The sequence below is a fragment of the Petaurus breviceps genome, unplaced genomic scaffold (assembly GCF_028583685.1).
Source record: "Petaurus breviceps papuanus isolate PSGF00001 unplaced genomic scaffold, PetGlider_PUasm1.0 185, whole genome shotgun sequence".
Lineage (NCBI taxonomy): Eukaryota > Metazoa > Chordata > Mammalia > Diprotodontia > Petauridae > Petaurus > Petaurus breviceps.
In genome coordinates this window covers 28,531,143-28,554,023 of record NW_027185797.1, presented here as the reverse complement: position 1 = coordinate 28,554,023, position 22,881 = coordinate 28,531,143, and positions in this window count along the sequence as shown.

Genomic DNA, 22,881 nt, shown 5'->3' with positions numbered 1-22,881 from the left:
GTCCTGCATTTTGGTCAATTTCACTTTCAGCCCCTCCCTTATTATGTTGGTATTTGCATGTGCTCCATAATCATACTTCCCCATTTGTGAATTTCCTGTTGTCTTAACCTCAACTTTGTTTTCTCTATTTTCTTTGTCCTTCCATATAGATTGACCTGTTCATTTCTAAGATGCAGCATCTTTCACAAAGGAAAAGGGAACAGAGGGGCGGCTAAGTAGCACAGTGAGTAGAGTGCCAGCCCCGAAGTCAGGAGGACCCGAGTTGGGATCCAGGCTCAGACACTTAACACACACACACACACACACACACACACACACACACACAACCTAGCCATGTGACCTTGGGCAAGTTACTTAACCCCAATTGCCCTCCAAAAAAAAAAAAGAAAGAAAAGGGAACAGGGTTTGAGGCATCAAAAAAAATTCACAGATGTTCTACTAGGAATGTATTGTATAATATTGGCATGAGAGGGAGATTAGTTCCATGATTCTTATAGCTAATGCAATCACAGAAATCAAAAAGTAAGTAACAGGTTTAATGTGTTAGGAAAGTATTAAAAACCCATAATTCCCTAGCTAAGTACAAATATCTTTTTTTGATTGAATTAAAGGGAGAAATGAGGAAGGAAAAAATCATTTATTAAGTACCTACTGTGTTCTAAGTATTGTGCTAAGCTCTTTACAAATATTATCTTATTTGATCCACACAGCAACCCTGTAAGATAAGCACATTTTACAGTTGAGGAAACTGAGGCAGACAGAGTGATTTACAGGATTACACAGCTAGTTAGTGTCTTAAGCCAGATTTGAGCTCAGGTCTTCCTGACTCCAGGTCTGGTGCTCCATCCACTGCCCCAGCTCCAAAATTGTTGGAAGAGTAAAAATTGAGTACACCATTGGAGGGCTAAGCTATGAAGGAAATTAGCAGTTTGAAGGAATGCAGCACCTGTGGAAAGACCCTCCCACAGAGGAAGGGAAAGGAGATGATTTCTCTCAACCATATAGCTTTGAAGGGATACTATTCTACCCCTTCATTGGAGACACTTCATTCAGTTGGGATCAGAGACACACTTCAAACGAATACAGATACAGAGTGACAGTCAGTCAATAACCATTTATTAAGCACCTACTATATGCCAGACACTGTGCTAAGTGCTGGGAATACCGAACAAATTAAAACAAACAGCCCCTGCCCTCAAGGAGCTTATGTGTCTACTAAGGGCTAATTATGTCTACTGATTGTTAAGAGGAGGGAGGAGAGGGAGGGGGAGGGGGAGGAAGAGAGGTTGAACTACCGGTAGCTGTCTCCTATGATCCCTTCCATCTCTAAATCATCTGAACACATAAGTAGTATAAGATATTAACCCATGGTGTAGTGCTGCATCTGCCTCTATTTTATTAGAGATAAGCAGCATGTACACCTAGAAATAAGAACAAAGTCTATACAAATGGAAAATAAGGTGATTGGGGGAAAAGACATAAATAACTCTCCTCTTCTTTACAAAATAGATAACTGAAAGCCCCCATGCACAAATCCACAGCTTGTAAAAGGAAAATTTCAATTCTATAAATAATTCTCGATCTCATACATATTTTGACCCTCTTTCTCACCAGCATAGTTAAGATACTTGTAGTCATTAGCTAATTCCCAGCCCAGTCCCAGTAGGGTGACAAAGTCCAGCCCTGGAACATCTGCCACCTCATTCCTGCCTCCCTGGATGTACACGACTCTTGTTTCAGGCCAGGGGACAGCTAGAACAGGGAGCATGATTGGCCTATCTTTGTTCCTCCAAAGAGCCCGGGGAATGTGCCCCTCCATCAGCCCCTCCTCTCTGCAAGGATGCTGGCTCCCTCTGCTCTGCAGAGCCATCTTCCACCAACTGAATAGACATTAGCAGCTGTGCTCCCCACTGAAGAGAAATAAATCAAAGTTACATCACAAGCTACCTACAGTCGGGATTCTCAAGCGTAAACATCAGGGGGAGTTCTGCTACAGCTCAAGGGCAGTAGGCAACTCTCAGATTTAAAGGTCTGTGATGGAATAAGCCTTGTTGGCAACTAAGCAAAAGCCATGTGTCCTCCTTAAAGAGATGACTGCTGAGATCAGCAAGGCAGAATCTTGACATGTCATAGCTTTGACAACTCTCCCATGTTGAAGTTCTCAGCTCAGGAATTCCAACCACAAGCCGCTTGTTGAACCGAGTAATTCTTGCATATCAAATCATGCCAGAGAAATTTTGCTCACACTAACTGGATCAGGACACCAATGTTGTAATACAAGATAGCATCCGGGTCAGTAAAATAGACCCAGTCACACAAGCATCTGTGAAGAAGAAAGGAAGGAAGGAAGGAAGGAAGGAAGGAAGGAAGGAAGGAAGGAAGGAAGGAAGGAAGGAAGGAAGGAAGGAAGGAAGGAAGGAAGGAAGGAAGGAAGGGAGGGAGGGAGGAAGGAAAGAAGAAAGGGAAAGAGGGAGGGAGGAAGGAAGAAAGGGAGGGAGGGAGATAGAGGGAAGAGGAATGGGGAGAGAAGGGGAAGGAGAAAGGAATAATGAAGACTGAGATTCAAATCCCAGCTTTGCCATTTGCTACTCATTTGACTCTATTCACTGCACCTCCTAGGTGTCCTATCTTCATTTTACAGTGGAGGAAACTGAGGCAAACAGTTTAACAGATTAAGTGACTTTACCAAGGTCACACAGCTAGTAACTGTCTGAAGCTGGATTTGAACTCAAGTCTTCCTGACTGCAGGCCAGGAACTCTATCCACTGTGCTACCTAGCTACCCTAGAATGGTTTAGTGGAAAGCAGTTGGACATGGAGTCAGAAGGACCTTAGTTTGAATCTTGACTCAGGAACTTGGGGAAGTCACCTCAACCCTCTAAACTCCAATCTCCCCCTCTTTATAATGGGGTTAATAATAGCCCCTAGCTCACAGAGTTATTGCCAGCATCAATGAGATAATGCATGTAAAGTGCTTTGCTAATCTTAAAAGCTTTAAACATTTTACCAATTATTATTATTAACTACTCAACAGGGTTCTGAGTTCAAATCCTTCTTCTGCACTTACTAGCTGGGTAACAGTGGGCAGGACACCTAAGCTCTTAGAGACTCAGTTTCTTCATCTGTAAAAACAGAATGAACGATGACTACCTTGCCTCCTCACAGTGGAGCTGTGAAGATCCTCGAATATCATATCGGCAAATCCCTCGGTGAGTTAAGAAAGCAATAAGTGCTTGCTTTTATTACTAAACAGAGGCTGAGAAGGCAGGGCAGTGAGCCTGGCAAGAGACGAAGCTCAGAGGGTACTGTGGAGGAGCAGAGCACAGGCTTCTCCCCTGTGGCTGAGGACTGCCAGATGTCAGCATTATTGCCAGCTAATGCAATGGAGGGATCTCTATAATGAAAGGTTCCATCATGCCAACCACTGGTTTAGCAATGCCAGGCAAGCTAATGAGGTCATTCTGACTCACTTGTTGTCAGGAGAGATACCCAGGCCCAACAGAAAACACAGATAAATTGTCAGGGTCACTGGATGCAATGGCTTGGCCAAAATAGAACTGTGTAATAAAGATGATGAGTCAGACAAAATTCCTTCTTTGTCACAGAGCCAAGGAAGCAGGGCTCCTCACTTCCCCACAACCCACCGATGGGAAGCCTTAGAACTCAAGGAGAAGTGTTACAGGCACTTTGGATACTTTGTACAATATAATACTTTGGTATTATTAAGGTGTGGCAGCTGGGGCTTTATCCAGGGACAGCAAATTTAGTGGGTGCTAACACCTCTTATTAAATGGAGCAAATAGAGCTTGCCAGCGAGTTAGAAAGAATGATGAGTTGAAACAGGAAGTACAAGATGCTAGCCCCCCTTCTCACGTTGTGCCACTTGCCCCAGGAGGGCCAGTTAAGTGGCAAGTGGGTAGAGCTGCAAGGGGAATCAGAAAGATACGGAATTGAATCCTGTATAGAAAGAGTATCAGACCTAGAGTCCTGAGTTCAAATCCCAGACCTACCATGTATTAATTGGGTGACCTTGAACAATTCACATCTGTTCTCCAGGTCTCTGTTTCTTCATCTGTAAAATGGAGCATCCTATGGTTGAGCTGGAAGAAAACCCTGGCACCAAGATATTGTCCTGACCTTTGAATATGCCATAGCCCAGGTACAATCCTGTTAAGAATTGACCAGCTCTGTTTTAGCACACTGTCCCCCTCCACCCTGAGGGGCGCATTTTTTTTACTTCAAATAAGCTACCAAAGGAGCAGATCTGAGTTTAAATCTGACCTCAGATACTTATTAGCTGTATAACCCTGAGCAAGTCACTTAATTCTGTTTGCCTCAGTTTCTTCATTTGTAAAATAAGATGGAGAAGAAAATAGCGAACCACTCCAGTCTTTGCCAAGAAAGCTCCAAATGCGGTCATGGAGAGTCAGACATGATTGACACAGCTAAATAACAACAAAACAAGTTGCAAACATGGTTACAAACCATGAGTAAGTCAGAAAAGAACACTGACTTGCACTGACGCCATTTCTTTTCTGCTGAGCAATAATGCCTTATGGAATCATTCTTCCTGTTCCTTCCAGTATCCCTCAGACCCAGCACAGGGAAGGGACAGGTTTGCATCATGGTTTAATCTCAGCCCCACCTCATTGATACACAAGAATGCAGAGGCCCAGAAAGTTAATAAGGAGCTCAGTTAAGACCCAAACCTCAGCCTTCTGATTCCTAATCCAGCACTGTGGTGTGCTGGACAGAGTTCTCAAATCAAGATCTGGTTACATTACATCACCTCTTTTGGTCTCCGTTTCCTGATCTGCAGAATGGAGATAATAATAGTGTTATCAAATTCATATGATTGTTGTGAAACTCAGAAAAGGTGACATATATTTTCTTTAGTAGTTTTTTTAGTCATGTCTGATTCTTCATGAGCCATTTGGGGATTTTCTTGGCAAACATTCTGGAGAGGTTTGTCATGTCCTTCTTCAGTTCATTTTACAGACGAGGAACTGAGGCAAACAGGGTTAAGTGACTTGTCCAGAGTCACACAACTAGTAAGTATCTGAGGCTGGATTTGAACTCAGGTCTTCCTGACTCCAGAATAGGCACTCTATCCACTGTGCCACTTAGCTGACCTGGATATAGATATAGTACTTTGAAAACCTTTATCACTACAACATTCTTTCTACCCAGGACCCACCTCCCGAGCCCTCCTTCAGCTCAAATTTTCTTTGATTTTCCTAGAAAGAGAATGAGACTGTAAATAGAGGCAATCATTGAATTTGAGTTCACTTCCCAGAAGAGGCTTGAGGAAAATGATCCTAAGATTAGAGATGTAACACCATAAGATTAGAACCAGAGGATATCTACTCCATTCAGGTTCAGAGAGGTTTCACAACTAGTAAGAGGCAGATCACTCTTTGAACCCAGGTTTTCCTAGCTCCAAATCCATTTCTACATCCCCTGTCCCACATCATCTCTCAGTCTAATGAAACCTACATTCATGGGGATCTGTTCAAGTTCCTCACCATTGGTCAGTCAGGTCATGCCAAGGCAGAGCATTTTAAACAAATGGCAACAATAATAAATAGGGCAAGGATGGAATAAACAACCATAACTTATGACTTGTCCAAAGCTACATGAAAGAGTCAGTAGGTAAGAGCCAGGAGTCCATTGTGCTTGGAAAGCTTCTGGGTCTAAGTCCCTAACAACAAAGACATTTTTTTGGTCCCTTTGTCCAACCCAAAAGTATGTGCTTTTCTTTTGCCCTGGCTTTCAATCAATCAACAAATTATTTTTGAATGCTATTTGCAGGCTGGAGGAGGAGGGAAATATAAAGAGGTACTGAGAAAACAAGGGGGAATTTGAAATAAGAAGACCTAGATACGAAGCCATGCTCTGCCACTGAGTAGCTATGTGAGCTTGAACAGGTCAATTAACTCTCTGTGCCTCAGTTCCCTCACTTATAAAATGAGGTGGTTATATTGCATCTGTGTCTCTAGAGCTCTTTAAGGATTCATGATAATGGTCCAAGGGGTTCATGCCAAGAATCCTTTAACAGCACTTTAAGCAGGAAAATTATGTTACAAGTATATTTTTTTCTCTGTGACAAGAAGCATGTTTGAAACATTGTAGATATGTTTCTACAGTGTTTCAAAACTTTAATTGCGTCCACAACAATTTGTGTTTGTGCAGCAATGACATCAAACACTGTTTTCTTCTAGATGCAATATATCCTTACAATTTCTCAACCTGTCATCAAATTGTTTCCAAACTGCCACAAGGACTCACTATTCATCACAAACCAATTCCCAGTGGGTGTCTTTACCCTCATGTATGTCCTGGACTCTACACCAGAAAAACTCTCTTGTTCCCTTCTACTACTCTATAATCTTACTTCATGAGCATTGTGGTCATGTGATCAAGATATTACTTTGTGGTATAAGATATAAACTTTGTGATCATTCAGTGCAAAGGCCAGACTATTTGAAAATCTTGATTGCTGGATATCCCATTACATAACATTTTGGAATCATCATCAACCACCACAAACATCTTGGCAGAAACAAACCATATATTCTCATTGCACCACTAAAGCTGTTTTCTGCTTTAAACTTACCATCTGCTTATGTTATTACTCTTCTATATGGAAGATTTTCCCGTGATCTGGTTGGCAACACTGGAGTGAGTCAGTTGTTCACTAGAGTCTTTGTGAGAGTGTAGCCAGTATGCCAGTAATTGAGGAGAAGAGAGTCATATCTGAAGAGCTTCTTTCCTTACAAAGGGTACTTTGTGCATAAATGTTAACAAAAACTAATATATGCTATTGAACCTTAAGTAAATTTGTTATTTAAATGTGCTCATCATTAGCCAGTAGAAAAGCAAATATTTTATATCATAACTAGCTATTTATTTGTGATTGGTTAGGTTTATATTTTATAATTATAATTAAAGTTGCATAATGCAAATTTTTATTTGGAGCTTGGGGGAGCAAAAGTTATCATTGTAGTTATTTTAGGAACTTAATAAAGTTAGAAGTAGTATATTAAATTATCCTGGGAGTTCACAACTCTTTTTGTTGATTTTTAAAACAGTTCATGGAACAAAAACACTGCAAAACTGAATTAGGGGAGTTCCAAAGTCACCTCTTGTTCTAAGTCCTCTGTTCCTATAAAGTTCTCAGAGAGTACACACAGATGGCATATTATGGGAAGAAAAGGAAGATGGTGACAATAACAAAAGTGATGAAGAGGCCAGTGATGATTTTTAAATGAATAAAATATCTTCAAATATAATATAATAGGGGTGGCCAGGTAGCACAGGGAGTAAGAGCACCAGCTCCAGTGTTGGGATGACCTGGGGATCAAATCTGCATTTAGCACCACACCCAGAAATAATTGGCCATGTAACCTTGAGCAAGTTACTTAACCCCGATTGCTATATATATGGAAAATTAACAAAAATATTAGTTAATACATTATGTGGCATACTTCTTTATATTTGTGGATTTTCATATGTACTTATAGGATCATACATCCAGAGCTGGGGCGAGAAACCTCAGAGACCACCCTTCCCAACCATCTCATTTTATAAATGAGGAAACTGAGGTACAACAGGTTAAGGGACTTGCCATGGTTACACAAGTAGGAAGCATCAGAGGCAGAATTTCAACATTTGAGGCCAGGTCCCCTTCCCCCAAAGCCATTGCTTTTCTTACTGTACCCCTTGCTTGCCTCATAGGTACATACAACACAATACAATACAACACTTGTCTTATGTATATGCAATATACACATTTTTCCTTTCAATGATATCTAATTTTAGGGGCATGGGCTATATTCCTGACAAGCTATATTTCGAGGCAATCTAGTATAGAAAACAGAATCTGAACTAAGCTTGGAGTCAGGAACACTTTGGGGCAAGACCCATTTTTGACATACTGACACTATGGCCCGAGGCAAATAATATGACCTCTCAGTGGGCCAGGTTATTCTCTGAAACTATAATTTATAGAGTAGATTCAATCTATATAAATGCACATGTATGTATGCATGCTTTTATTTATGTGTGTATGCATACATATATGTGCATATAAAAATGTTTTATCTAGAGATGGAGATGTATCTGTAGATATAAACAAATAGTCCCACCTACACCTTCACAAACAAATCCACGTTTAACAATCTGAATTATTGGCCTTCCCCTTTAGCTTCAGTAGCCTGGTTGTCATGCCCACTCCTGCTTCCCCTAGAACCCTGAAAAACAAAAGATTACACAGTGCAGCCAACAAGAGTACAAAAACTCTCCTCTCTGGGCCCAGGGACTCAATTGCAGAGGCTGCCCATCTATGCCTTGAGCTCCTTCCAAGTTTCCTCTGCTTTCCCAAGTAACTCATTTCACTGAAACAACTACTTTGCATAGCTTTTCTCTCTTTATTCAACCAACCAGTCCAGAGTCATAAGACCAAAAGCGCCAGCCTGTTTGGGGGAGTGAAGGGAGGGCTTCCCTGAGAAATCACCATTTATGGCCCTAATTTGAAGGATTGAAGCCTGGAATCACAGAATATCAGAGCTGGAAGGGACCACTGAAAACAGGAGGATTGTGATCTATGCTCCTACAGCAATTTCTAAAGGTGGAGAGTTGGCAAAAGACAAAGGAGGTGTCGATTTCTCTGAAGACATGCCAGACACCATTTAAGACTTGAGGATGAACCATCACCCAGTTGTTGCAAAAAATAAGAGAAATGTTCGACCCACTTATCAAATAGAGAGGATTGGCTTCAAGTTCAGGAAGACCTGCCTGAGACACATCCTGGCTGTATGACCCTGGCAAGTCATTTAACATCTCCTTGCTCTAGGAAGTTGCCTAATATTTAAGCTGCAGAAAAGATGCTGATTTGTATGGATGAGGGAGTTTCCTCATCTATGCATTTCTTGAAGTAAATATAAATCCAGTAAATAATTATGCATGCACACAAGATAAATATGTGTAGTGATATATATATGCACACACACATACACACACATATAGCTGAGTATATGCATGTGTAGTGAGGATTGAGTTGGTATATGGGGCCATCCCATGGCATATACATAGAGCTGTCCTACCTGCTTCCAATCAACTATGTAGGTGCTTTGGGGCCTGCCTGAGAGCTGAAGGGTTTGTGCTTTGAGATGAGAAAGCATCCCCTCATTGGTCCCTAAGCAGGAAGAGCTTACAGCTCAGTAAGTGAAATTCAGAACCCTCTTTCCCACTGACTTTGGATTCTGTTAAGATTGTCATCCCTCAAAGGGTGCTAGCCTGCCCTACCCAACCCAAGTGTGCATCCTAGGCAAACCTGGGACTGAGTTTGGGCTACTGCTTTTGTATTCATCCTTTCCTAATCTTAGGTGAACATCTGTCCCAAGATGAATGTGTCCAGCCTTGGAGGTAATCTTGTGAATTCCAGGAATCCAGAGGTCTTGGGCACTTTTTGGTCAAAGCTAACTGATGTGGAGAGAAGTCCCCGGCAACTACTCCAGCTTTCTGGAGGAAGATAACCATCAACAAGACAATGCACCCTAGCATGTTCTACTTACCAGAAGGCATGGGTTGGGAGTTGTCTGGACAGTGCAGAGGCAGAGTGGAAAGTAAAAATGTGCACTCCTGTACACGTTCTAGGGAGGCTTACATGTGTGTCTACCAGGAGAGTAAAATGGTACTTCTAAGCTAAATGACTGAATACTGTTTTAAGTTGTTCCATGAGTATTTTGTATGCATTAGTCTTTCTTTTGTATGTAGGGGAAAACATAACTGTCCTATACATGATTTATATTTTACACTGACTATCTTTCTACTCTTCCTTTCGTGATACCTAGACATTAGCCAAACCCTAAGCTTTGCAAACTATTTCCACAGAGTTATAAGGTAAGGGGTTTAAAAGCTGAAGAGTATGACAAAAGACAATTTGCTCTTCGTGAATTCAAACTGAGGCTTCCTCAGGACTGACCTCATTACACATCATATGCTTGAGTCCATAGAAGAGGGGCGTCATAGAACAAGTTGGGCAGATTGCTCCAGTTCCCTGGGCCCAGCATTGATTTGTCAGTCTAAGACAATGTTTGTTTCTGAATATAACTGCATTGATTACCCTCAAGTTAAAAAAAAGCCATATCTTATAATTGAAACTTAATGCTGTGTAATTACGAGCACATGTGACCCCAAAGAAGAGATATGAGAGGGCACCTCCCTGGCTTTTATGCCCATGTGTGAATATACACTAATATATGCACTATTGAACTTCAATATTGCTGGATAGCATTGGTCAGTTTTGCTGAACTGTTTCTCCCTATATATTTTTTTATTATTTTTTTGATTTTTAAAAATCATTTTTATTATTTTCTGCTATTAGGCATGGTTCTCTGATGGAGTAGGGAGGAGAGATACATTGGCTCCATTGGGAAATGAAGGGAAGCTGGACCTGGGATTTCACTGGTATAGAGTAAGGGAATTCCTTCTGCGCATCCTGGTCAGCACCTTCTCAGCCACTTAGAATCTTAAGAGAGATTTAGGGACTTGCCCAGGGACACTTGGCCAATGTGTGTCAAAGGAAGGGCTTGAATCCAGGTTAGTCTGCTTCCAAAGTGGGCCTTCTATCCACCATGCCAAGCTAAGATGTTTGTAAAGACAAAAAAATGCAAATTAAAATATGATTCATCAAGAATCCCTAAGAACAGAGCAGTACTTATATGGGTATATGCTTATAAGCATATGTACATGAACATACATAATTTACCTTACTCTATGTCATCTCTGTGTACATTTGGTTTTGGAAATGACTCAGGTATAGTTTTGTAAGGGGCTCCCTGTGTCCTTCTAGATATTTGATCCCCTGCTCAGTAAGAAGTCTAAATCCCTCACCACGAAGGGAGGGAGCTCAGGGTCATCCTTGGGTCACAGTGGCTAAAGATGGCTGTCAACTCAGGGCTTGGGTTAGCCTTCCAACCCCTCTTTATCTCGGTTAGCTTGATGATTCCTAGTGATAGAGTTGGACATTAACCATTCCATCTTCATGCAGCTGAATGGACAGATCTCTGTCCCCAGCTTTTCTCTTGGAGGTTAGGAGAGCTTGCCCTCTGGAAGTCAAGACCTGGAACAAATACACCCTTATCTGAATAAACAGGAATGACTCTTCAAACCTTGCAAGAGAAAAAGAAACAAAGCAGATTGAAACTAGCTGATGTTGTCTTTTCTCAGTACAAATGCAATAGAAAATTTTTCAGTAGAAAAATTTGCCATGAAAGTAATGAGTAATTGACCAAGAAGACATTATTATCTAGAAGGTGTATCACCTGATGGTTTTGTTTTGATGAATCTCCCCCAGAAATCCTCTTGCCTGTGTTCATCTCTATTCTCTACAGTGCAGGTGAAAGACAGACAAGATTTAATTGTAAATTTGCCTATGCTTTATCTCCAAGGCAGTAATGCAAACACATTTCACAGAGTCCTTGTGCCATCTAATTACTCTGATTTTGACATGGACCTATCACAGATAAAATTGATGGCACTATGAAATACCACTGCTTTGTCTCCAAGAAATGAGCGTTGAGATGTTCTTCTTAATTCATAGGTTATTAGCTTTACAGCATCAGACATGTTAAGCAGGAAGAGGCCTTAGCAGTCATACAGTCTAGCTCCTTCAATATACGTTATAAGGAAACTGAGGTTCAGAATGTGACTCGTCACACAGTAAGTGTCAAAGGAGGAAGTTGAACTCAGTTCTTCCTGATCCTCAGTCCAATGTTCTGTCTTGCCATTCTGCCTCTGACAAATTTTCATTGAATGAGTGAATGAATAAATAAATTAATGAATGGAAAAGAGACTAACTACTCAGGGTGTGTGCTTTATTCAGTTTCATTCCAATTTGAGATGTGTTCATGATGGTGAGGGTAGACTTCTATTCTCTAGCTCTAGTGGTCTATAGGGACACTGAGGACCAGACACTAATTTCAAAGGATAATGGAGAAGAAAAAGAAGAGGGTTGGGTAGAACTTTTTCCAAATTAGTGTTATATTTAATCATTTCACTTTTTTCTCTCTAATTGTCTTGCCCACTTCAGAATGTGTGTGGATCTTCAGTCCATTCTTATGTAGAACAGGTGGACAGCTTCCATGACTTGGAAGATATCCAAGGGAATAAATCTATGGTCTTCATCAGCAATAGAAGAAGGAGTGGAGTCCAAGGAGGTCAAAGTCCAGCATAGTCAGAGAAACACGTTTTGTTGTCAAAAAAAATTGGAAACTCAGTAGGAGCCCTTTGATGGTGGGGTGGTTGAATAAACTGTAGCCTCTGAATGTCATCAAATATCATTGTGCTGTGAAAAATGGCAGGTGTGAAGAATTCAGAAAAAGCCAACAAGATTTGAATAAGCTGATTTGGAGTAAAGTTAGCAGAACCAGGAGTGTGATGTACACAGTGACTGTAATGATATACATGAAAAGGAAGCCGAACTGAGTAATTGCAATGACCAGTGTTGACCTAGGAGAGCAAATAATGAAACATACACTCCTCTCAGTTGGACTATGGGTGTGGAATGCTAAATGAACTGTCACCTGTAGTAACTGTCTTCACCATTTTTTCAAATTTAATTCAACAAGCATGCTTATTAACTGAAAAAAAGTTTGTTTTAATTTTTTTTTAATGGTAATTATGTGGAGGATAGATTGGAAAGGGAAAAGGCTAGAGACATAAAGGCCATTAGGAGCTATTATAATAGACCAGGTCAGAGAGCCTGAACTAGGGTAGTGGCTGAATAATTGGTAAGAAGGGAACAGAGATGCTCTAATAAGTAGAATCAAAAACACTTGGCAATTATTGGATAGGAGGAGTGAGGGAGGATGAAGATTTGAAAATGACTCTTCAGTTGTTGATCTACATAGGTTAAAGGTCACAGACCCAAGTGACTGGAAAAATAGGGGAGTGTGAGGGGAATATTTAGAATAGGGATTCTTAACTTGGGTCCCCAGGGAGATTTGGGGAGGGGGGTCTGTTAACTAAGATGGAAAAAACCAGAATGCCAAAGGAATCCAAGACGTTAGAAAAAGCTGGAGAACACTTGATTTAGAGGGAAAGATAATGGGTTATGTTTGGGGCATGTTGAGTTGGAGATACCTAATGGACATCAAAGCAGAGGTGTATTTTGTAAATTCATATATGTGCACATTTCCCCCTACAGAATATAAGTTCTTTGAGGGCAGGAACTGGTGCATGTGTGTGTGTGTGTGTGTGTGTGTGTGTGTGTCCCCAGAATCCAAAGTGCCTAGAACATAATAAGTGCATAATAAATGCTCTTTGACTGATTACTTTCCAACACATAATTCTACTAGACCTCAGGAAAGAGACCAGTGCTGTATATGAAGATTCACAGAGGCATGTTGGGGGAGTCAATTGAAGCTGAGATTGCTGACAGAAGGAAAGTGAAGACTAAGGAGAGAAGAGAAGATAGGGCAGAGGCTTTCCCTGTAAGTGAAAGTCTGATGATTGGGTAGAGGGGGTTGCTCTGAGAATGAATGTGATGTAAAAACAAAAGGTGTCTTTTTATTTTTTTAAGAAGTAGCAAAAGGAAAAAAAAGTGGCAAAAGAAGATGAAGGCCTTCACAGGCATAAATCTCAGCCTGGCATTCATAGTCAGAGAGCAGCATTCAGAGAGAGTAGTAGTGTGGTTAGGGACCTAGGAGACATCTGGGCGTCTGTTACCCTGGCATGTGTAGCCAAATTAAAGGAAAGGATGCCAATTATTGTTTGGAAAAACATCAGTACCAGCTTTCTTGCCCACAATCAGGAGTGGGGAAAGAATCACAGAAGTTCAGTCTTACTTGCATTAGAGTTACATGAAACTGTCGGCTGAGTTCCTTTCCTACAATTCTCCTTTATGACCCACCCAGAAAAGAAGCCAGGGCTGCTTTAAAATGGCTCCACAACCTTGGGTGGCTGATCCCCACCCCAAAGGGAACAAACACTAAATATCAGAACTCATCAGCTTCCCAAATGCTGAAGAGGTCCCAGCACCTTCCTTCTCATTTTGTACCTTTAAATCAACTCTTTAAGCAAAGTCAAAGTATTTCATTTTAGCATTGATCAAATGGAACTTGCAATAAAAATTATCTTACCAAGTGGCTTTATCCCAAGATTCTTATATCTTTCAATTAGGAAATATTTTTGCTCATACCAATAGGGTGAGATGCTCAGAATCTTAAATCAATGAAACCATAAATTACATATAAGCGAAAACATCAGGCTATCAGCCTTACCCCAAAGATTTATTGCCGAAATAGGTAACTCCATTGCAAAATCGTACATTAGTTTTTATAAAGTAAGAGACAGGGAGAAATCAATAATAACTTTAGCACACTCTTGCTTTTAATGGTCCATTTATAATAGCTACTTATCTCTCCTATTATTTTAACTTATCATAACAATGTCATGCCGTGAGAAAAAAGATTGTCACCATTATGGGAATACCTATTTAAACTCAAGTCTGACGGATTAGACTTTATTGTGATTCATACATAAGTAAAACAGGCAGAAATCTTCCCAAGTGTAACCTGTTCTTTGGTTCTTACAGATTCTATTCTCTCTTCTGTTGAGCATACAGAACTTTTGATCATTTTGGTTGGACTTTCAAATGTTTGTTAATCAGATGGTGAACCATACTGGCAAACCAAAGATGGGTCAAAGGCCCATTGACTCAATTTGAAACAGGACAAAGGAGAGCAAGTTTGATTACCTTGCATGCCATAACTTATTATCATTATGTCCTGTCTCTCTTGACTTTGATCCCAAGTGGAACTGGGAAAAGAAGGTGGCTATGGCAGCAGAAAATGAGCCTGTCTATTGGGAAATACAATTCAAAGTACATGTCTACATGCAAGTGAGTGAGAAACCGTATCCTCACTCGAATGTTCCTGTCCCATAGGTGTATTGACCTGGAGACAAGTTGTTATTGTTGTACTTAATTAAGGACATCATTCTGTTCTTGTGTGTTAATCCCCCTGATTTCAGTGAAGGGAAAGGGGTTGCTGTATTCATTCAAAGTGCAGATTCTCACAAGAAGAGAGTGGGACCCTAAAGGAGTTAATCTATTCAGCTTCGGAACTCTCATACTAGAGTCTTGGCTGATGAGTGGATTTGGGCAAACTCAACTAGCCTGATTCACCTGCCTAGCTACAAGATGAGTTGTTATTTCACATAGAATACCTTGCCATCCACCTTGCTGCAACACTTGTACCCTCTCCTTCCCCCTTCTTGCTTTCCAGCCTTCCATGCCCTGTGGATCAGTTCATGACTCGTATGAATTCCCAGACACTTTCTTCCTCAGCCATCATTCCTATAAATATGCTGCCTCCCTCTAGCAGAATGTCAGCATCTTCAGGTCAGGTACTCTCTTACTTTTGAATTTGTATCCCCCAGCACTTGGAACAGTGTCTGGAAGATAGTAAGCATTTGAGAAATGACATTTTTCATTCATTCATTCATTCAAACACAGTGCAGCATATTATCAGCATGGAAGCAATATTACACAGGAAATGGATGATTAGTAAAGGAGATGGGACAGTTAGGTCTTGAGAGCCAGTTCTAACTGCCCTTAGCACCCACAGATTTTGGGAAGCTCTCTAGAATATCTAGGGAACGGCACACACAAGAATCCCACAAGATCAGAAGATGTGGACAGGATGGGACATGAAATCACTGAAGGAAGGGTACATAGCACTGAGATCCCTGATTTCTCCATGTATTGAACTGTCATCACTTTGGATTCTACTTCAGGCCTTTGGGTCACATCTCCAAGTCTTATTGGGGTCAAATTTAGGGTCTAGGCAAGAGTGGGAGCTGCTGCTCTCAGATGATGAAGGGAGGCAGAATCTTCTTCTTCCACTCCGTTATCTAGCCTAGCTGACCTAGCTGCAAATGGATGGAGCTTCTTTCAAAACCTGGCCTGGCTTTGTCATCTCCTGTTGGCTCCCCTGATCCAGACTTTTTTCTTCCTCTTTGCCTAAACCTTCCTTGCTTACCTTTTTCCCTTCCCTGCCTAAGCATCTGTCTTCTCCCTCTCCCAAATTTAATGCCTTCCCTCTGCATTCAGACTTCCAGGTGTCTGTTATACGATTATTTTTAACACATTAGGCATAATTTTAGTTAGTTTTTAACACCATATTTGTTTTGTAACTTCCCTTTTCAAAAGTCTTGCAGTATATTTGGATGCTTTTTGGGAGCATTTTTCCCTCTGACAATTATGTCAAATGCAAAGTATTGGCGTGTGTTGTCTTCATTAATTATATGTAGATTAAAGAAATCTGTAGGGGAAAATGTTACAACTTTTATAACCACTTAAGGTCCAGTTATGCATTTAAATTTCTCTTCTATTTCTTCTCATCACTTATAAAGAAAGATCCTATCTGCCTGGGCTTCAAGTTCTGTCCCTTGCCTCTGACCTGAATCCAGCCTCCTATCTTTGAAACCATGGCAACTTTGACTTAGCAGCTTTTCTGAATTGGCTTGGCAACTTTTCTGTATATGACCCACAGAATTTCTCTGGACTAACCTGCCCTTTTCCTGAGGATGAAATCCCACGACTCTTTGGGATGGCTAGTTTCCCAGAGTTCCTTCAAGAGCACTGAATTTAAAGATAGAGGTCCTGAGTCGAATCTCAGTTCTACAAATTCCTATATGCATGACCTTGGACAAGTCAATTCCTCCCCTCTTATCTAGTCCCAAGTTTCCTATCTATAAAATAAGGCAGTTGAGAATTTGTTGATGAACCATTTCAGTCATGTCTGCCTCTCTGTGACCCCATTTAGGGTTACCATTTCCTTCTCAAGTTCATTTTACAGATGAGGAACTGAGGCAGGTAGGGTTAAATGACTTACCTAAAGTCACACAGCTAGTCTGAGGCTAGATTTGAACTCAGATCCTCCTGACTCCAGGACCAGTTCTCTATTCACTGCACTATGCCACCTAGTTGCCCTTTAAGATACTGCAGTTGTTTGCCATTTCCTTCTCCAGAACATTTTACAGGTGAGGAAACTGAGGCAAATTGAGTGAAGTGATTTGCCCAGGGTCACGCAGCTAGGAAGTATCTGAGGCCAGATTTGAAGTCAGGAAGATGACTCCAGGGCAGGTACTTTATCCACTCTGCGACCCTAGCTGCCCTTGCTAAGTTGGGCATAGTGTCCTCTAAGGTCCCTCCTGACTCTAAATGCTATCATGCTTGTATAGCACCCTCTTCCTACTCAGCTTCCCTAACCTACTCATGAATGCATCAAGCAGATCCTCAGAGAGCAGAGCATCACTTCTACCCTCATGGTTTTAGGAATAACCAGTATTTGTGGGCATTTCTTGTACTGCTGTTCATGAACCCTCCCCAATGTGCTTCCCATCGATATAGTCAGCCAGACTTAATTAGCTGTTTTCACCAAAGACCATTACTAGGGTAGTAGAGTCAGAATGATTGGTACAAAAACATCGCCCTCACCACTAACAACAACAATAAATTGGAAGCATACTCTTCCATACGTTAGAGTGAACAAGGACAGACACATATGACCAGAGAATACACTCACAACTCATGGGGTTACAGGGAATCCTTTCATGAGTCCATAGTAAGCATTCCTCTCTGATACAAGTCATCATGCCCTTTAAGACTCCTTCTCTTGAGTGGTTGGGTTTGTCTGCATTAACCCTCAGAGAGTTCTTGGCCTATTTCTCTGGGCTCCCATCTGGAATGTTTTTTTCCTATTGGTTTAGTCTCTTTCATGGAGGAGTAAAGGAGAGTGGAATATTACACTCCCTTTGGAGTCATGAACCAGTTGAGGCAGTATGAAGGGTTTCATTGAAGAAGTATGTGATTGGGAAGGGGGGGAAGATGGAGTGGGTGTGGAGTAAGATCCCATATAACCAATGGTCAGTCAGTTTACTACATCAGCAGAAATACACTATCAAGAGAACTCCATAACAAGACCTCCAGCCATTGAGTGGGCCTCATGAGTTGAACTCATAGGGTTTGGACAAGCATGAGCAGACATGGAGGAGTGGCTACCTGCATTGTCTGAGGTAATAAACACATCAGTGAGATCCCCGACCTGTTAAAGTATAAAAGAAGAGAAGACAAAAATGCCTAATCTGGCTTCTGCCCAGAGATGCTTGATGAGTGTTTTATGATAATTCTGTCCAATTTCATCAGTACTCTCCGGTGATGTATACAAATATAAATTTGACTGGAACTACTTGACTCTTCTCTCTTCATAGTTTTGTCCAGATCCCCCTTCTCTTAATTGATAAGTCATACTTTTTCTAAAAAAAAGACATCAATCAAAACATGTATTCGTTTATATACTGACACATCGCCAAATAATGGTCAGACACTTGAAAGTTTGCAAAGCCCTTCACATACATTGTCACTCTTGAGTCTCACAACAGTCCTGTGGGTATTATTATTTCCCAATTTGTGGATGAAGAAACTGACAATCAGAATGGTAACAAGAATGATCTATGGTCACTCAGTAAACATGGATGACATGAACTCAGGTCTTTCTGCTTCCAATCCCACTATTCCCTTGACCATGGAGAGAGACAGACAGACAGAGGGACAGAGAGACATAGATACAGAGAGAGACAGGGACAGAGACAAATAGAAATAGAGACACAGAGAGAGACAGAGAGGGAGAGAAAGAATTTAATTTGCTACTTCCTCTTCTTCCTGGAGCATCATAATTTCGTAGACTAAGAACTTGAAAAGAAAGGGGAAAATGGAGATTGACATGAGTAAGGCATCTGAGGCCCAGAGAAGGTGAATGATTGACCCAAGGTCTCACAGGTCAGAAAACCAAATTCAAAGTGTGGTCTCCCAGTTTTGAATCCAGTCCGCAATACTGTTTCCTTCTAATGAATTCAGTGTAATTCAGTTTACTTCAGCAAGTGCATATTAAGTAACTACTGTGTGCAAAACATTAGTTAGACCCTAGGGAAGGTTTTTGACCTTCAAAAGTGAAAGAAAATTTAGAAGAGATAGAGATTATTACAAAATGTAAAAATAGCTCATTTTTATTTCATAAAATTTAAAATATTTTGCACAAACAAAACAATGCAAACAAAATCATAAGGAAAGAAGAGAACTGGGGTGAAAATGTTTGCAACAAATATCTCTGATAAAGGCTTCATTTCTCAAATATATAGAGAACTGAGTCAAATTTATAAAGATACAAGTCATTCTCCAATTGATAAATGGTCAAGAGATGAACAGGTAGTTTTCAGACAAAGAAATCAAAGCTACCTATAGTCATATAAAAATGCTCTAAATCACTATTGATCAGAGAAATGCAAATTAAAACAATTCTGGGGTATTACCTCACACCTATCAGAGTGACTGATATGACCAAAATAAAAGAGAAAGTGTTAACTTTTGGAGGGTATGTGGGAAAACTGGGACATTAATGCATTGTTGATGGAGTTGTGAACTGATCAACCATTCTGGAGATCAATTTGGAATTATGCCCAAAGGGTTATAAAACTGTGCATACCCTTGATCCAGCAATACCACTGCTAGGTCTATATCCCAAAGACATCCAAAAATAAAAGGAAAAGCTATCTAATTCTAAAAAAATATTTATAGCAGCCCTTTTGTAGTGCCTAAGAAATGGAAATCAAAGGGATACCCAGTAATCGGGCAATGGCTAAACAAATTGTGGTATATGATTGTGATGGAATATTATTGTGCTATAAGAAATGACAAGCAGGATGATTTTAGAAAAATCTGGAAAGACTTACATAAATTGATGCATAGTGAAGTGAACAGAACCAGGAGAATACTGTACAGAGTAGTAGCAATATTGTTTGACAAAGAACTATGAATGACTTAACTATCCTCAGCAATACAATGATCCAAGACAATCCCAAAGGACTAATGCTAAAGCATACTATCCACCTCCAGAGAAAGAATTGATATTGAATGAATACAGACTAAAGCAGGCTATTTTTCCACTTTCTTTCATTTTTTAAGTCAGGTCTTCTTGTATGAAATGACTAATATGGACATGTTTTACATAATTGCACATTGTATAACCTATATCTGATCACTTACCATCTCAGGAAGGAGATTGAAGAGAGAGAGGAGGGGAGGGAGGGATAGAATTTGGAACTCAAAACCTTAAATAAAAATGCAAATGGGGAGGCTAGATATCACAGTGAGTAGAGCACCAGCCCTGAAGTCAGGAGGACCTGAGTTCAAATCTGGCCTCAGACACTTAACACTTACTAGCCTAGTGACCTTGGCCAAGTCACTTAACCCCAATTGCTCCCCCCCAAAAGCAAAAGAATAAAAATAAAAATGTAAAAAGAATTGGAAAAGTAAGTGAAAACAGTAGAGGCTCCAATTTACCCCTACACACACACACACACACACTCACACACAATGCTTAGAGTCACTTAACTATTCATAAACAAATTTGAGATCTCTGGAGTACCTAACTTTAAGATCTTCCTTAATATTGTCTATTCTGGGAAATCATTTTTATCTGCCACTTCTGATAACTACTTAAATGTTGTTTTAAAAAAAATATTTAAGTAAATATTCTTTCTTACTGCTGCTTCCACTGTTAACCTAAGTTAATACTGTGCTCTAATACTAACAAAGATTGCTTTTACAATGTGTTTCTTCCCAAGAAGCCCATAATGCTTCATTGGAAATCTTATTTATTCTCACAATATCTGTCTAAGGGACTGTGAAGGAACTGACTTTGGCTGGAGAAGAACCTCTGGGAAGTTGATTCTGACATGGTGCCAGGCAAACCCCTGGAGGGGATAACTCCTGCTGCTTCCAGTATGACCCAGAGAGAGGCAAAAGACTTTAGTGTGTTTGCCCTGAGCTTCCTGGACAACATGGCCCTTTCAGGTGTTCTTGGTTAAGGGGTTTCAGTTAGACCTTAAATTGTGAAGATTTTCTCTTAAGGAAGTTGTGTTGATTCAGGGGACTTTCTCTGTTTGGCTTTTTCCCTACACCAATTAAATTACTGATCCAGAATGCCCTGTCCCACAAAAAGGGATTTTTTTTCATTAAACAAAATAAGTGGGAAGGGGAAAATAAATGTTTGAAAACTGAAAATGATTTAAATATTAAAATAGTTTTTAAAATACATCTTTCCAAGGATACCAAATATCTGAGTAAAAACATGCACAATTCATCATCCATATGGTTACAACCATCTAGATAGTCATTATTATTATTAGATAGTTATTATTAACATTAACAACAAGTGCTGAGATCAAGGATTGGGTACCCTCCCTTTTCTACTAAAGGCAGTTCTCTGCTCTAGCCTCATATACCTGATCTGAACAAGACTGAGTTCAGTCCTAAGAGAGCATGGCCACCTAGATTCCAAGAAAAAGTCAATCTCCTTTTCTCACATTCTTTTTCACTTCATTATATCCAATATCCTGGCATCCTGGGGAGAAATTGTTTAAGAATGAGACCTCTGCTCATGTCTAGGGTTTCCCCCCAAAAGGGAGGAGAAAGGTGCTCAACCTACAATATTTAATCAGCTATGGGACAGGTATTTATTCCCTACACACAACATAAATTGTTTTAAATCTTCACTACACACATTTACAGAAAGACTTAAATAGGATTCAGGAATTTGTAGGAAGCTGATACTTAAAATTCATCAGAACATAAAGCAATTTGTGGAGCTGGAGAATGGGGATTCTCAACCAAATACTGTCAGTCACAGATCAGGATTAGTATTATCGCACTAATCTATTATTTGGCTGCAAAATGTTGAGCTCCTATGAAACAACAGGGCTATCTGATAGCCGAAAGATGAATGTGGATTTTTAGGACTGATTGAAAGGGAGATGAGAATTCTGCTTTCTTGTATCCTGATCAGGCCACATTTGCAGGATTGTGTTCCATTCTGCACTTCACATTGGAGGAAGGACACTGATAGGCAAGCTAGCATCTACAGGTGGGTGACCTGGTGTGGGAGAACGTCATATGAGGGAACAATTAAAATAACTGTGCATGTTTAATTTGGAGAAGAGAAGTCTCAGAGTAGAGATAATGGTCATCTCACAGCATTCAAAGGCAATTATCAAAAACCTAATACATTTTAGAAGTGAAAGGGACCTTCGAAGCAATACAAACCCTTATTTAACCAAAATTACTTGCTTTCAGTCACACAAGTAGCTCAAGGCAGGTCCAGGATGAGAAGCCAGGTTTCTTGATGCCCAACACATTGCTGCTTCTACTTGACCATACTCTCAGTATTCCTATAAGGCAGGATCCCTCCTAGATGTCAAGGGTTTTATAATCTGGTTGGGAAAAGAAGAGTATACAATCAGCCAATTATAAGGAGTTGCAAAACAGTAAAATTATGTAGTGCAGTCTCAGTATCATATGAGGGCATCACTCAAAATAGGGTCAGGTAGGGCAGTGGGGCTGAGGGTAATTGGGGACATCATCTTAGAGGAAATGGGCCTGGAGTTGGTATAGTTTGGTTGTGGTTTGTCCCTCTCAAAGAGGACCATGACATCTCCATGATGACATGACTTGCAAGTGAGTTGGATTTTAGTGAGGCAGGACTGTGCAAAGGCACTAGCCTCGCTTTCTCCTCCTGGGCCATCTGGGTCCAGTGGCCAGATATAGATCAGGACAACTGGAGATCACCCCTATAATTTGGTTATATGGAGGAAAAGAGGAAGACATTCTGGAGAAGATGAAGAAACCTGAGACAGTGATAGCAGAAGGCCATAAGGAAGCCCAAACTGAAGGAGGGATAGGCCCTTCCTGGCCACAGCAATACTCCCTCAGTGGTAGAAACTGCAAACTTCTAGCATTTGGCATTGTTTGCCCTTTTGT